This window comes from Zalophus californianus, chromosome 7, assembly GCF_009762305.2.
Source record: "Zalophus californianus isolate mZalCal1 chromosome 7, mZalCal1.pri.v2, whole genome shotgun sequence".
NCBI classification, from domain to species: Eukaryota; Metazoa; Chordata; class Mammalia; order Carnivora; family Otariidae; genus Zalophus; species Zalophus californianus.
The window spans coordinates 81,046,475-81,060,459 of record NC_045601.1 but is presented as its reverse complement, the minus strand read 5'-3'; the positions used below and the strand labels follow the sequence as shown (position 1 = coordinate 81,060,459).

Below are 13,985 nucleotides of genomic sequence, written 5' to 3'. Positions count from 1 at the left end.
TTACAATGTATAAGGTAGGGTAGAAAGGGCTGTATGTCTTTGCAGACATATTCCTTCATCTGAAATCAGTAGAAATGATAAATGGTTACCAAAATGAATCAGTTAATATCATAAATGATTTACTTGTTAATCAATCGATCAATCTATCTATCTTATCTATCTATCTATCTAGCTATCTATCTATCATCTATCATCTATTTGCATTCCTACTAAATCTCAGACTCTCAGTTAGGTACTTTATATGCATAGATGGCAATTTCCCATCACCTCCAGGAAGTACTATTTTTATGTGTTTTACAGATCAGGAAATTGAAGCTCAGAGTTGGTAAATATGTTTCCCAGCTATGCAACTAGTAAAGGTGAAGCAAGGTTTTCAATCTAGATCTTTTTAATTCCAAAGCCTATGTTCTCTTTATTGCTCTTTATTGCTTTCTTTTATAGGAAAACAGATGCTAAGAAAGTAATTAATACTCTTCAGACAAATCAACAACTAGTGGGTCCTGGTCACCAGTTCCAGTGTGAGTGTGTGTATGTGTTGGGGGGCTGTCTCCTTCATACCAACAAGCAATTCTGGGACACCACCTGCTCAGTGCCCTGCAATTCAATTCAATTCTAACACTATTTACCTGGATATAGTCTCAGGTCCCAGAGGTTAAGGGCTCAGGCCTACAAGACCACCCACACCCTCCTCAGTTCACAAGCCAACTGCAAGTCCAGGTTGTCCTCTGGGCTTCTGACTGATTGGCTACAGATTCAAAGTTCCAACAACCCTCCTTGGGTTCAACTAATTACTTAGAGTGCCTCACAGAACTCACAGAACTCACAGAAACATTTTATTTACTAGTTTACCTGTTTATTATGAAAGAGTATAGCTCAGGAACAGACAGATGCAAGAGATGCCTGGGGCAAAGTATGGAGAAAGGGCACAGAATTCCATGCCCACACCGAGTATGCCATTCTCCCCAGATCTCCATGTGTTCACCAACCTGGAAGCTCTCCAAACCTTGTTTTTTGGAGTTTGGACAACCAAATGGAGGCTTCATTACCTAGGCACAACTGATTAAATCATTGGTCATTAGTGATTAAACTTAATCTCTAGCCCATTTCCCCTCTCTGGAGGTCAAGGGGGTTAAGACTGAGAGTTCGGTTCCCCTGGCAACCAGCCCGCATCCTTAGGTGGGGGGTCTTAAGCGACCTCATTAACATAACAAAAACACCATTGTAGCTCTCACCACTTAAGAGATTCCAAAGGGTTTTAGGAGTTCTGTGTTGGAAACTGGGACAAAGACCAAATATTTATTTCCTATTATAAATCACAGTATCACAACATTGAATAAAAAGAGAAGCCAATGAAAATGCAGGGTCACATCCAAAGCTTACTGTTTGCATTGGTCTTTTCTTTCACATTGCATCTACTAATTTGGACATCACGGGTCAAGTGGCTACATAGGAATCTGGAAAGTTTCCATCTCTGAAATCTTTTCTTTGGTAGATGGACAACTGTTTGCTTAGCATTCTAGGTTTCTTTTTCCTCACATTGTTGGTTTATCTCTGAAGTTCAGACAGGCAAAGGGTATTCCTGAGGTATTTCCACCACCATCAAAATGTGTGACTAATCAGGAGTGGCTGAACCACTCCTAGAAGAAACAAATCCTAGGAAGGGCAGGTAGGCAGTGCCTTAAGTGAAAATCCTTGGTGTTGGGAGAACAAGTTCCATTATCTCTGATAAAAACCCAGTGTCCACTGCCGTACTTCTGAGTGTTTTGATAAGTGTCTTTCTTGTTAAAAGAAGATTCACACTGCGTAGCTCAGAGAATTTCCCCTACATTATTACCCATCTCTTAGGAGGGAGGGATATAACACACAGAAAGAAGTACAAGGGTAACACCAATTGGAATGTTATCTAAGGTGGGCTCCCATCTCCTGCATTTACCCTCCAGATCATCTCAGTTTGGCAGTCAGCTAAAGACCAGAGGATTAAATAAAAAGGGCTGCCTCACCTCGGGCATAATGAGGGGAGGAGCAGCAGATGGAATCTGACAAAAGCTGATTGCATAAGGGCAGGAATGGAGGGACCTGATTATAGGGCCATGGAATGAGAGTTTTAAAATGAGGATATGAATGATAGCGACCCAGGGACAGAGGCCCTCAACCTCATCCACCTTCATTATTTTCTCAGAGAACTTTTTGATGAATCCTGATGTGGGAGGACTTGAATGATCCCTTCCTCTTCTGCAGACAAAGTGGGCCAATCTTTCTGCAAAGACTCTTAGCACAGAGCTCTTTTCTCTCTCTCCTTGCCTCCCTCCAAGCCCTTGGTAATAAATATAGTAACACAGAATAAACTGAACTAGTCCCTCCTTGGGAGAAATAATTATAAGCTGGACACTATAAAAGCCAAGTAATTTTTAAAAATTTTAAAGGTGTCAATTTGTATGCATTTTATTTAATTTTTTTCACAGACTGTGCTTTTATTTCAATCAGAAAGTAATCAAATATATATACAGTCTAAAAAGAGAATAAAAGGTGAATAAAAAGGCCCACAGTCTATCTGGGGTGGGGACAGAGGGCGGGCTCGTCCAGCATTGTAGCTGGCATCTTGGGAGAAGGACCAATGACAGGAGCAAGCAGAGAAAGGCTTGCTGGGCATAGGGTAGAAAGGAAACTGCCTGGCTGGCTGAGCCTGCTCACCTGTTCCACACACAAGGCAGGAAGAGACCCTGAGACTACTCATGTGGCCAGCCTGGCTTGGAGAGGCCTAATGCAGGCTAAGAAGAAGCCAAGACCCAGGCTGGATTTTCTTTTAGCAAGTCCACACTTTCATAGTGTTGTCCAGAGCCCCTGAGAAGAGTTGGCCCCTGGCACATGGCCAGCTCAGTCACACTGCACTGGAGATGCAGCACAGTCTACATGCAGATCATGTTGTTCACACTCCAGATCCTGAGGGACCTGTCATAGGACATGCTGGAGACTTTGGTCTGGTCTGGCATTGAATGACTGTCACGGCATACATAGTGCCAACGTGGCCTGTTAGGACCCACACCTGCTACTTAGACTTGATGTCTCATGTGTGAATGAGGTTCTCCTAGGTGCCACTGACAATGTGGCCATTCACTGTGCCAATATAGTAAATGCTGCTGGTGATGTCTACAGACGTGGGTGCAGTTGAGGGTTCAGATGTCCCAGATCTTGATTATTTGGTTAGGAGCCACTGTGCATGTGGCTCTGACCAGGGCCTGTACCCAGTGGTTGAGGCCCATGAGCTCCTTCTTTAACTTCAGCTCAGTGCCCATGATGTCCCAGACCTGGATGTCCTTCGGGGAGCTGTTGAAGAGCATGCTGTATGAGGAGACCAGTGTGTATGCCAATTGTCTGGGCCTGGGGCATGTTCACCCCCTGCAGGTTCTGGATATCCCACATGATGTGCAGTCCTCTGAGCTACTGTCAAGCTTGTGCTCCTGAAGGCAGAGCATCAGCACAATGCTGTCATGATCCTCTGCAGCATCTTCTGACACTTACAGGTGGTACAAGTGTCCCACATATCACCCACGGAGTAGATGCAGAGACACCAGACAGGGCCCTTTGGCCCATGCAGGTTCCTTTGCACTTGAAGATCTGCTGAGAGTCATAGGATCCTAGGATGCCTGTGTTCAGCATGTATTGATGTAGGACTTCTTGTCTTTCAACATGGACATGTCCCTCCAGAACTCCATAAGGTCCTCTCTGGGCTCCCTGGTTTTAGTCTAGAACATCAAACTTGAGCTTAGGCTCTTCTCCAGCTGGTCAATCTTCTGAGAGCTTGCCGAGCATGAGGTGCAGAAAACAATCTCCTGGTCTTTCTGGGTCAGCACCACATATATTTTGTGGAAGCTGTTAGACTTTTGCTGCAGGAACTCTTCAGGTCCATCTCAAACATATCTTGGCTTCCCATGAACAGGCACCTTAGAGTGGGGATACTTGATGTGCTTGTACTCCTTGAGGGGTCCTCCAGGTTCACTTGAGGAGGGACTGGCTGCTAGGGTGGTTGGAGCCTGCAGTCACAGCAGTCCTTGGGGTCTGAGGCACTGAGCTCGATGGTGAAGGGGCCCCCACAGGGCATCTACCTCAAAGATGATGGGCTTCCTGCCAGCCACCACTGGACAGCCGTGCCTGCAGTGAATGAAGAGCTCCCGGATTTACACTCCACTGCAATTTTGTTGACTACCGCCGTCAGCTTGGTGTTGTTCATAGGACACTTCTCTGACTTTAAGATGCATCTTCAATAAAACATGGGCCTCCACGTGCTGATCACAGGTTCCTTGAACACACTGTAGCAGAGGTGGCAACAGAGCTTCACTGAGGGCTGCTCAGCAAACCCTAGAGGCTCCAGCCCCTCCCTGTACTCTGGCAGCAAGAATGTGGAGTGCAGAGACAGGCTGGACTCAGAGGGCAGGCAGCTGCCACAGACGGCACAGTAGAGCTTAGATTCGGAGTGCAGGGTGATAATGGGGACATGCCTACTTCCTTATCCCGAGGGAAGTAGATGAGGGTGCTGGAGGAGGGGGGCACCCTGTGGTGCTGTTTGTGCATGCTGGTCCTATTTGCTTTTGCAATGGTAGTGACAGCTGAAAAGGCAGGCCCCAAAGTCTTTTCCATCCTGGTCCCTGTGGTGAGATCTGGGGTGGATGGCTTCATAGGCTCCCCCAAGCAGTTGTAGCAGGTGCCTTTGCCCGACCTCATGCTCATGAGAAGTATCCTGGACATTTATGTAATGTCCCCTGCCTGTGGCTACCGGGAAGTAGCAACACCACCCTCCAGCTTCATCAGGCCCCCTTGGCTGCCTCTCTAGAAAGGGACCTGCGTGCATTTTAATATACAGCATTTTCAAAATAATTACTAGCCACATCTACTAAGAGAATCAATGAAGTAAGTTTGGTATCATCAAGTTATGTATATTCCCTTCTATATAAGGTCATGATAAATGTTGCACAATGTAAGAGCACAGGGACTTTCATCAGGGACTTGAATTTTATAGATACTAAACTCAGTTTAAATGACAGTATTGAAAGATCTTTGAGGTCTGAATTTCTCCAGTGCTCACTGCCTGAGTACTGAGACATACAGCAAGAAAGAGTGAATAGTCAGCAGGGTCAAGGGCTGCAAAGAGAATGAAGAAGATGAGCGCTGAGGAAACACTGTTGGATCTATAATAGGGAGGAATCCATGACCTTTGGGAGAGCATTTTCAGTAGTGTAGTGGAGAAGGGAGTTGGCTTGCAGTGCATTACGGAGTAATTGGGTAGTAGAAAAGAGACAGTGAGTGAGACTTCTCTTTATATAGTGTAGCAGTGAAAGATGAGAGGGAATGAGTTTGACAAGCTAGCTGGGCCAAAGTACCTTTTTTCCTAAAGAATTGTTTATTAGGCAGAGCAGGAGGCATGGGTGAGATGTGCATCTGTAGCAGAGTTCTGGGGGTGGAGAAATACAAAGAGAGAGAGAGAGAAAGAGAGAGGGAGACAGAGAGAGACTAGCACAAGATTCCCATGAGCAGATGCTCTGTCTGTCTAATAAGCACTTACCCTTAAAGGAAGTTTCCAAAATTGCCTCATTTTTGTAGGACTCACAAGCGTTTTAGAGCATGAAACACAGACATTTGCCCTGGAGGGGCTTGCCATTTAAAAGTGATACAGTGTACACAGAGACAATGAAATGAGGATATCAGTTGAGCACCTTTCAAAAGATTTTAGCCAATATACTCTAACCATAATAAAAATATTGATGACTTTGTTTGATTTATTCACATATTATCCACATTAGGTAAGTATTATTATTTTTGTACATGAGGAAACTGAAGCTTACACAGGCTACAGGCTAAGGAAGTTTTTGGTTTTTGCTTTTTTAAAGATTTTATTTATTTGAGAGAGAGAGAGAGAGAGAGAGAGAGAGCATGAGTGGGGGAGGGGGAAAGGGATGGGGAAGGGCAGAGGGAGAGGGAGAAGCAGACTCCCTCTTGAGCAGGGAGCCTGATGTGGAGCTCCATCCATCCCAGGACCCTGGGATCATGGACCCGAGCTGAAGCCAGACGCTTAACTGACTGAGCCACCCAGGCGCCCCCAGGCTAAGGAAGTTCTTAATGTCTCATGGCTAATCAATGATTTAGTCCATACCTAGTAACTGCCATTAAAATATTGAGTGAAGCTTGTGATTTCAATACTCAAATGAGAATTCAACAATGTCTCTATCTTACTTTAGGTAAGATAATGTCTGCATCTTACTTACTTACTTTAAAATATTTTGACATAGGCACACATGTGTGCACATGTGTATGTGTGTGTGTGTGTGCATGTGTGCCTGTGTGAGTCTGAGTTATTCTTTAGGTCTGACCAATTGCCTGGTTGTAATGCATACTCTAGGAGAAGGGAGGGGATAACCAACATCTAATAAAAGAGGGTAGAATCCAGGGACAGCTATTATAATCTTCAATAATCTAATTCCAACTAACACCAGATTTTAAAATATTAGCATAATGAAGGATAGAGATGGGTATTCATTGGTGAAATTAGTGGCTTGTTAATTAGATAATGGATGTTGGAAATAGGCATTCATTAGTGATATCAGTGATAGCTGAAGTCTGTGAATTGACTAAAATATTCTAGAAACACTCCCTGCCTTGCCATGAGTCTAGTAAGTCATCCTTCATTGTTAGAAAGAAGTTGGAAGCTTGATCCTCGAGAGTCCAGTGTCCAGTCATCTGTTTGGAGGGTTCTGGTTGACTGCTAATCACCACAAGGCTAACTGAATTCTGCCTTTAGAATGTTCTCACATCTGTCCCCAAGAGATTTCCCTGGGCTTATAGAACAGGCTATATGACCTATTTGAAGGTTATTTATTTCTTTGACAGGGAGAGAGAGAGAGGGAGAAAGCATGAGCCAGGGGGAGGCAGAAGCAGACTCTTGCTGAGCAGGGGGCTCGACGCCAGGCCCAATCCCAGGACCATGGGATCATGACCTGAGCAGAAGGCAGATGCCCAACCGACTGAGCCACCTAGGCACCCCTGAAGGTCTGCTTATTAATAATTGCTAATTTAATTATGGTCTATATGTATGAACAATTTTTGTCTGATTCTTTTACTAAAACCTGGTAATAAGATTGTATGGTAAAAAGATAGTAAAATCCACTCTCAATTCCTGGTCTTCACTGTTACCTACTAAAATTAACCTATTTGTGTTTAACCAAACTGGCTTAGGTTAGTTATACATTTATTTCTGTGAATTTCCTCTATAAATTCCCTTTCCAACTTTTAGAAAAACTATTCTTCACCTTCTTAATATGTCTACCCTGATGACCTCATCCGCAGCCTCTACCTGTCTGCTCTCCAGTTTTACCGAGAATATAGATATAGTCAGATAGACAGTCCTGTTCCCCTTATCGTCCATCATTAAATCCTCCAACCTGCCTGTATCTGCCCTTACTTTTTGCCTTTCTTCTTATGACAAGGAAGAGAGTATAGCTTCACTTGTGAAAGGTGAGTCTTTCCACTTAAGCTTAGTATCCTGTCTTGCTTTGCTGCTTAAGGACTTCATTTCTGTGTTTACCCACTCTCTTTTGAACCAATTTCTCCCTTTATGTTAGATTACTCACACTAGCATACAAAATGCTCTAGCACCTTCAACCTTAGACAAAAACAAACAAAACTTATCTTGATCCTTTTAAGTAATCATTCCATTTCTTCTCAAATGCATTCTCTTCCATCCCCAGTGGTAACCATTAACCAGAATTTGCTGTTTGGCATGCCTGTACAAGTTTTTATATACTACTACACAAATATATATCCACAACTGAGAGTTATACTTTATTCTGTACTGATGGATGTTGTTCCAATTTTCATCCCCACCAACAGTAAACGAGAGGTTCCAATTTCTCCATATTCATGATAACATTTGAATTGTTAGCCTTTTTAATTTTGTCAAACTGGCTAGTTTGAACCGTTATTTCATTATGATTTTAATTTGCATTTCCCTGACATCTAGTAAAATAGAGCATCTTTTCATATTTTTTATTGGCCATTGGTGTTTCCATTTTTAGAATTGCCTGTTCATCTTTTGCCCATTTGTCTTAACATCTTGAATGAACAGACCATCATTTCCCCACTGCTTTGTAATGCTACCTCTATCTTACACAATTTCCTGGATCCCTACATTGTTTCATTGGTTTGTTTGTATATTTCTACACCCAAAATCACGAGATCCTACCGTAGCTTCATAAGAACTCACTCTCTGGTAGAGCATCTCCCCCAGTATGTTCTTCAAAATATTTGTAGACATTTTTACCTCTCTGGCCTTCATGTGGACTTTGGGATTTTATGTCAAGATCATGAAACCCTGGGGAGATTTTCATTGGAATTTATTTAGATTTATCGACAAAATTAAATTAGGGGAGAACTGAAATATTTATATTGAGTCTTATCACCAAACATGGTATACATCTCACTTCTCTCAAGAGCACTCTTATCCGGCTTCTTTCTTTTTTTTTTTAAAGATTTTACCTATTTATTTGAGAGAGAGAGAAAGAATGAGAGAGAGCACGAGAGGGAAGAGGGTCAGAGGGAGAAGCAGACTCCCCGCTGAGCAGGGAGCCCGATGCGGGACTCGATCCCGGGACTGCAGGATCATGACCTGAGCTGAAGGCAGCCGCCCAACCAACTGAGCCACCCAGGCACCCCTTATCCGGCTTATTTCTCCACCACTTCACTGATTCTGGTTTGGTTTTCAAGAACATGAACAACCTGCAACTTGCCAAATCTAATGGCCACTTCTCTGTCCTTTTCTTGACTCTTTGGGGGCCTAAGGGCCTTTGCAGCAGCCCAGCCTCTCTGTAGCCTCAGTTTAGAAGTCATCTCCTCAGAAAGTTCCTTCCTCACTATTCTACTTAAAAAGCCACATGTGACTTATTTCATATCACTTTGTTTCAATTCTCCACATAGTCCTTATCTCTATTTAATATGGCCTTTACCAACCTCCTCATTTACATCATTTCCCCTTGCTAATTATGCTTTCTTTTATTCCTTAAACACATCAAGCTATTTTTCACAAGGAGGTCTCATACTTCTTTTTCCCTCTTTCTAGAGCACTCTTCTCGTAAAGATACTTGCTCGACTTTCTTTTTCTCATCCTTTAAGTCTCTACTCAACTGTCACCTCCTAAGAGGAATTCCCTGATGACCCAGTCTGAAGTTACTTCCAATCATCATCATACCAACGCACTGTATTATCTTAAATGTCTGGCTCTGATTGAAAATTATATTGTTTATTAATGTATTTGCTTGTTTACAGTTAATATCCCCATAACCCCCTCCCCTCATATATGCTACATAAGAGCAGTAATGTTTATTTTACATATATTAATACCAGAACACCATCTGGCACCAATCTGGTGAATAAAATAAGCCACTCTATAGCCTAAGACATATAATATTAACAGTTGTTTATGAAATTAAACATCATATCTATGAATTGACATTAAAAAAGGATGTAGGTCTTAGGTCTAACAAAATAAATAATTATAGTTGACATATGGCCTTGGTAAGTTAACAAATAATTTTAAAAAATATAATCTGGATTAATTAAATATAAATTATTATATATAGGTATTAAATAATTTCTAAACAAAACATACTATGTGAATACATATATACACAAGTCTTATATTTACTGTTTTTTAATTTAATTTTATTTTTTAAAAGATTTTATTTGAGAGAGAAAGAGAGTGCGAGTCTGGGGCGGGGGCAGAGCGAGAGAGAGAATCTTAAGCAGACTCCACACTGAGTGTGAGCCTGATGCAGGGTTCGATCCCATGACCCTGAGATCATGACCTGAGCCGAAATCAATAGCTGGACACTTAACCAACTGAGCCACCCAGGCACCCCTTATATCTACTATTTATAAAAATAATCAGCAATTAGAGAGAAAATTAAGGTAAAAGAAGATTAACCTGGACAAAATTATTATCCAAATTTTGTGTAAAATGGCTGAAAAACTTATTTCTAAACATTCTGACAGCCACGTCAAAGAAAAATTTTAATCAGATACATGATTCACATTGTCCATGAGATAAACAGGTTAGTACATTAGGAGAGGCCTGAATATTCTTGTAGTAAGCCTGGAGAGACTTCTCTCATGAGTTGTTATAAAACAATCTTCATCAATAGTATTTGTACAGCTAATAAAATGAGGTGTGCCATTGAGCTCTCCTGTATAATGTTTTTTAATACATGCCAAAGACATAAAGGCCAAGGGCAGTCAAGTAAAATATTGTTATGAAATGAAACAACCACATAGTCTGGTTCCTCAGCCTAGCAGAGGGTCTAGCAAAAAGGCTGAATGGTAAATCCTTTAGGCAACCCTCTGTAAATGTCATTTTAGCAATTGACCATGTAATAGGTACTGGCCAGAGGAAAACCTGAAGTTATACTTCTTGACATATATATACCTGGAGAGCAGGTATTTTCTGGTATTGGACAAGCATAACCCATGTGCAACAACTATTGGCTGAGCTGGGAATAAGGTTATGAAGTCAAAGCCCCTAACGGGGATACACGTGTGAATAGAAAGCTGCCTCTAGAGATGGACGAGTCAAGGTTCCTCTCACAAAGCAGTTCCGGTTCGGCTCTAACACAGAATAAATGGATAACCTGGCCTCAGGGTTCTATACCACAGGGCATATTAATATACTCGTAATCCTATTTTTCTGGATGCATTCTTTATAGGGAACCTGAAGCTAAGCTACAGATCAGATGCTTTTTCACATACTCAGACTGAACCAGTTTCAGAGATCTCAGCTTTAGGTAGCCCCACAGGTCCCTGGACCCTGCCCAGGTGTCCCATCCTGAAGACAGGCCTTCCTCAGCAGTATCAGCTGCTCCTGGTTTCTGCAGGCTTAAACATCTCTGTCTCTTTTCTTCAAAGATTCCTTGACCACACCTGGGCTACACCACTGGGTTCTCTAACTATCGCTGTCTAAGTTGTTCATTCATTCAACAAATTTTATTCTATTTCTCAGGGTATCACATCTTGAGGCACATGGTGAATATGTTAATTTTGAGATTCCCATTAGAAAACCAAGTTGTATTGTTGTACGCGCAGTTGGATAGACAAGTATGAGGTTGTAAGGACAGGTCAGGCCAGAGATTAAGATGTTTATCTTTAAGCTATTGTTAGGAGTTAGTTGGACAGTTAGGTCAGAGCCAGGGTCCCCAGCAAGAAAATACAAAGTCAGAACGGCTAAAATAAAACAGCGCTAACGTCCTGTTTTGCAGCTTAGACAGGACCACACTAGCATTCTGTTTTGCAGCCTTTGCAGAAATGACTGGTGCAAAATGTCCTTAAATACAACAATTAAAGACAAGGCATTTGTCCCTATCACTGGTAAGGGGCAGTTAAGACATAAGCTCCCAGATGTCAGCAAAAAAGACCATTCAGCATGTGGACATTAACTTTAAGAGGTAGACAGATATGTGACCAAAGCCCTGACTGGCATGACTCAGCAGACCCTGATTGTTTTAGTCTGCGAAAGAGCTCATAAAAACCCCTAAACTTAGAAACTCCAGGGGTAACCCTCTCGGGGCCCCCCTCCCTCTCTGGGAGCTTTATACTATTGCTCAATAAACTGCTTTGCTGCCCACCACTCTTCATCTGGTCTACCTTTTCATTCTTTGAAGCTGTGTGACCAAGAACCACAGGCACTAAAGTCAGAGAAATCCTGCAGCACCATGAGGTTACTTAGGAATGAGAATAGATAGGTAGATAGAATATTACCAAAGTCCCATTTAAATTTGAGCAACATTAAGTGCTTGGCCTCAGCAGCTCAGAGGCCTTGGTTGGCTTCTGCTTCTGTCAAGTACTTCTCTGCCCTAGCAGCCATTTTCCTGCCTAAAACAGGATTCCCAAATCCCTAGAGATAAGTCACACTAGCCCTCTATCTTAGGTTACCTCATTTATTTGCTTTATTTGATACTTGCTTAATTCATGGGAAGACAGAGGACAAAACTAGTACTCCAAAGCTCTTAAAACCCCAATTCAAATCTATATACGCACTCCTTGACCTCCCTGCAACATGATTCTCCATGATCAGTTCCCTATTAGGATTTTTAAAGCTAATAACAAGACTCACCAGGAGTCCTTCTGGGCTGTGATTATCCTGAGTTTTATAACTTTTTAATTCTCTTCCTATAATTTGATAAATGGTGGTAGAGAGCTTGCTAATTGTTTTCCTACTTACTGATAGTGGGAGAAGTATCAGCATTTTAAGGCATGTAGTCCAAGGTGTACACTGACATTCACATTCGCCTCTAATCTAGGCACACTTCCCTGTATAACAGTGTCTGTTTTGCTTGTACCCAATAGGGTGTGAGAATATGCTATAGAGGCAAGTTGTTGAGCGTGGCAAAAGACACTGCATGGAAGTAGAAAGAGTTAGCAAAAATAGTTATAACTTGAGCATTAACCATGTGGTAGCCACTGTTCTGTGTTTCTCGCATCATTTAATACAGTGTTCCTCAATGAGGGTGTTATTGCCCCTCTGGGCACGTTGTGGAAATTTGCAGAGTTGTTTTTGCAGTTATAGTGATTTGTAACAGGGCCAGGAATAGTAGACTTCCTGCAAGGTAAGGGACTATATCACATAGTAAAAAACTGACTTCACTCAAGTTTCACAGAAGTGTCTCTTATGTCCCATGGCCATTCCTGTTTTTATAATTTTATAAACTTTTAAGCCTAGACCTTACTCTTGTTTTTGCATTTAAATAGAAAGTAATTTGAATTTAAATATTTCTAAGATACTGACATTTCCAAGAGTGTATCTATCATGTAAATTAAGAGAAGATCAGAAGATTGTTCTTTGTTTTATTTGGAACCTTATCAAGAGTATTTACTCTTTTGGGCATTATGAGCCTGCCTGCAGGACGTGGCTAATGGTTGTTATAGCTGCCGCATTAATGGCGATTCTGTGTATACGTGCAAGAATGGAGTAATTTATTATTGTATCTTCTAGATTAATCATATCTGAGCATTTACTTACTGACACATATATTACTTTATCTCAAATTACATTTCTTTTATTTCTTTATATTACAATTAAGGCATTCCATTAATAACATTACCTATTAGCTATTACATAGCTGGTAAGCCAGGGGCCAGAGTTTGAACCCAACATTCTGGATCCCAGAGCTACACACTTTTTTTCTTTTTAAGATTTTATTTATTTATTTGACAGAGAGAGAGGAAACACAAGCAGGGGGGAGTGGGAGAGGGAAAAGCAGGCTCCCAGCGAGCAAGGAGCCCGATGCGGGGCTCGATCCCAGGACCCCGGGATCGTGACCTCAGCCGAAGGCAGACACTTAATGACTGAGCCACCCAGGCACCCCCCAGAGCTATACACTCTTAACCACAGTTATTCTGTTTCTTATCACAGGAAGCCAATAGAAATACGAGGCAAAAAGAGGGCAGAGTTCTGCACAGGACTTGAGAGGCAGGGAGTATGTGGTTCTAAAAATGCAGACCAGTGCACAGTCTCCATGCAGAGTGGCCTATAGCAGAACTGGTGAAGGGTACTGAGAGACCTGCTGGCTGTTCTCATGGGTTTCAAGCGAAGGCAAGATGGTCTGCCGATGCCCATTCTGAGTATAGGAGTAGAGCTGGATGGACTGTTGTAGATTTCCATGGTTCCTGCTATGGATGACCAGGATTCCATGGTCTCCCCATCCCACCAGGAAAGAATGGATGGACAATCCACTGATAGTTTTGAACTCACAGAACTGTTCCACTACACACCTACTGGAATCTATATTATTCACTGGCATGTTCAATATTCAACTTTTAGTAAGCATGTAGGATGGCCCTGCTAGACTCCAGAAAAGTTAAAGAAAAGCTTTGACCAAGTTCCCTCACACTTTTTTAAGCATGTATTTAAAATCAGATCAGCAAACCACCTTGATTTTTTTCTCAGTCTGAGT

At 42.0% G+C, this 13,985-nt stretch overlaps 1 pseudogene; it reads right to left on the bottom strand.

Moving 5' to 3' along the window:
* Nucleotides 1-2,803: 2,803 nt before the first annotated feature.
* On the bottom strand, nucleotides 2,804-4,656 carry LOC113926187 (annotated as a pseudogene).
* Between the last annotated feature and the right edge of the window lie 9,329 nt (nucleotides 4,657-13,985).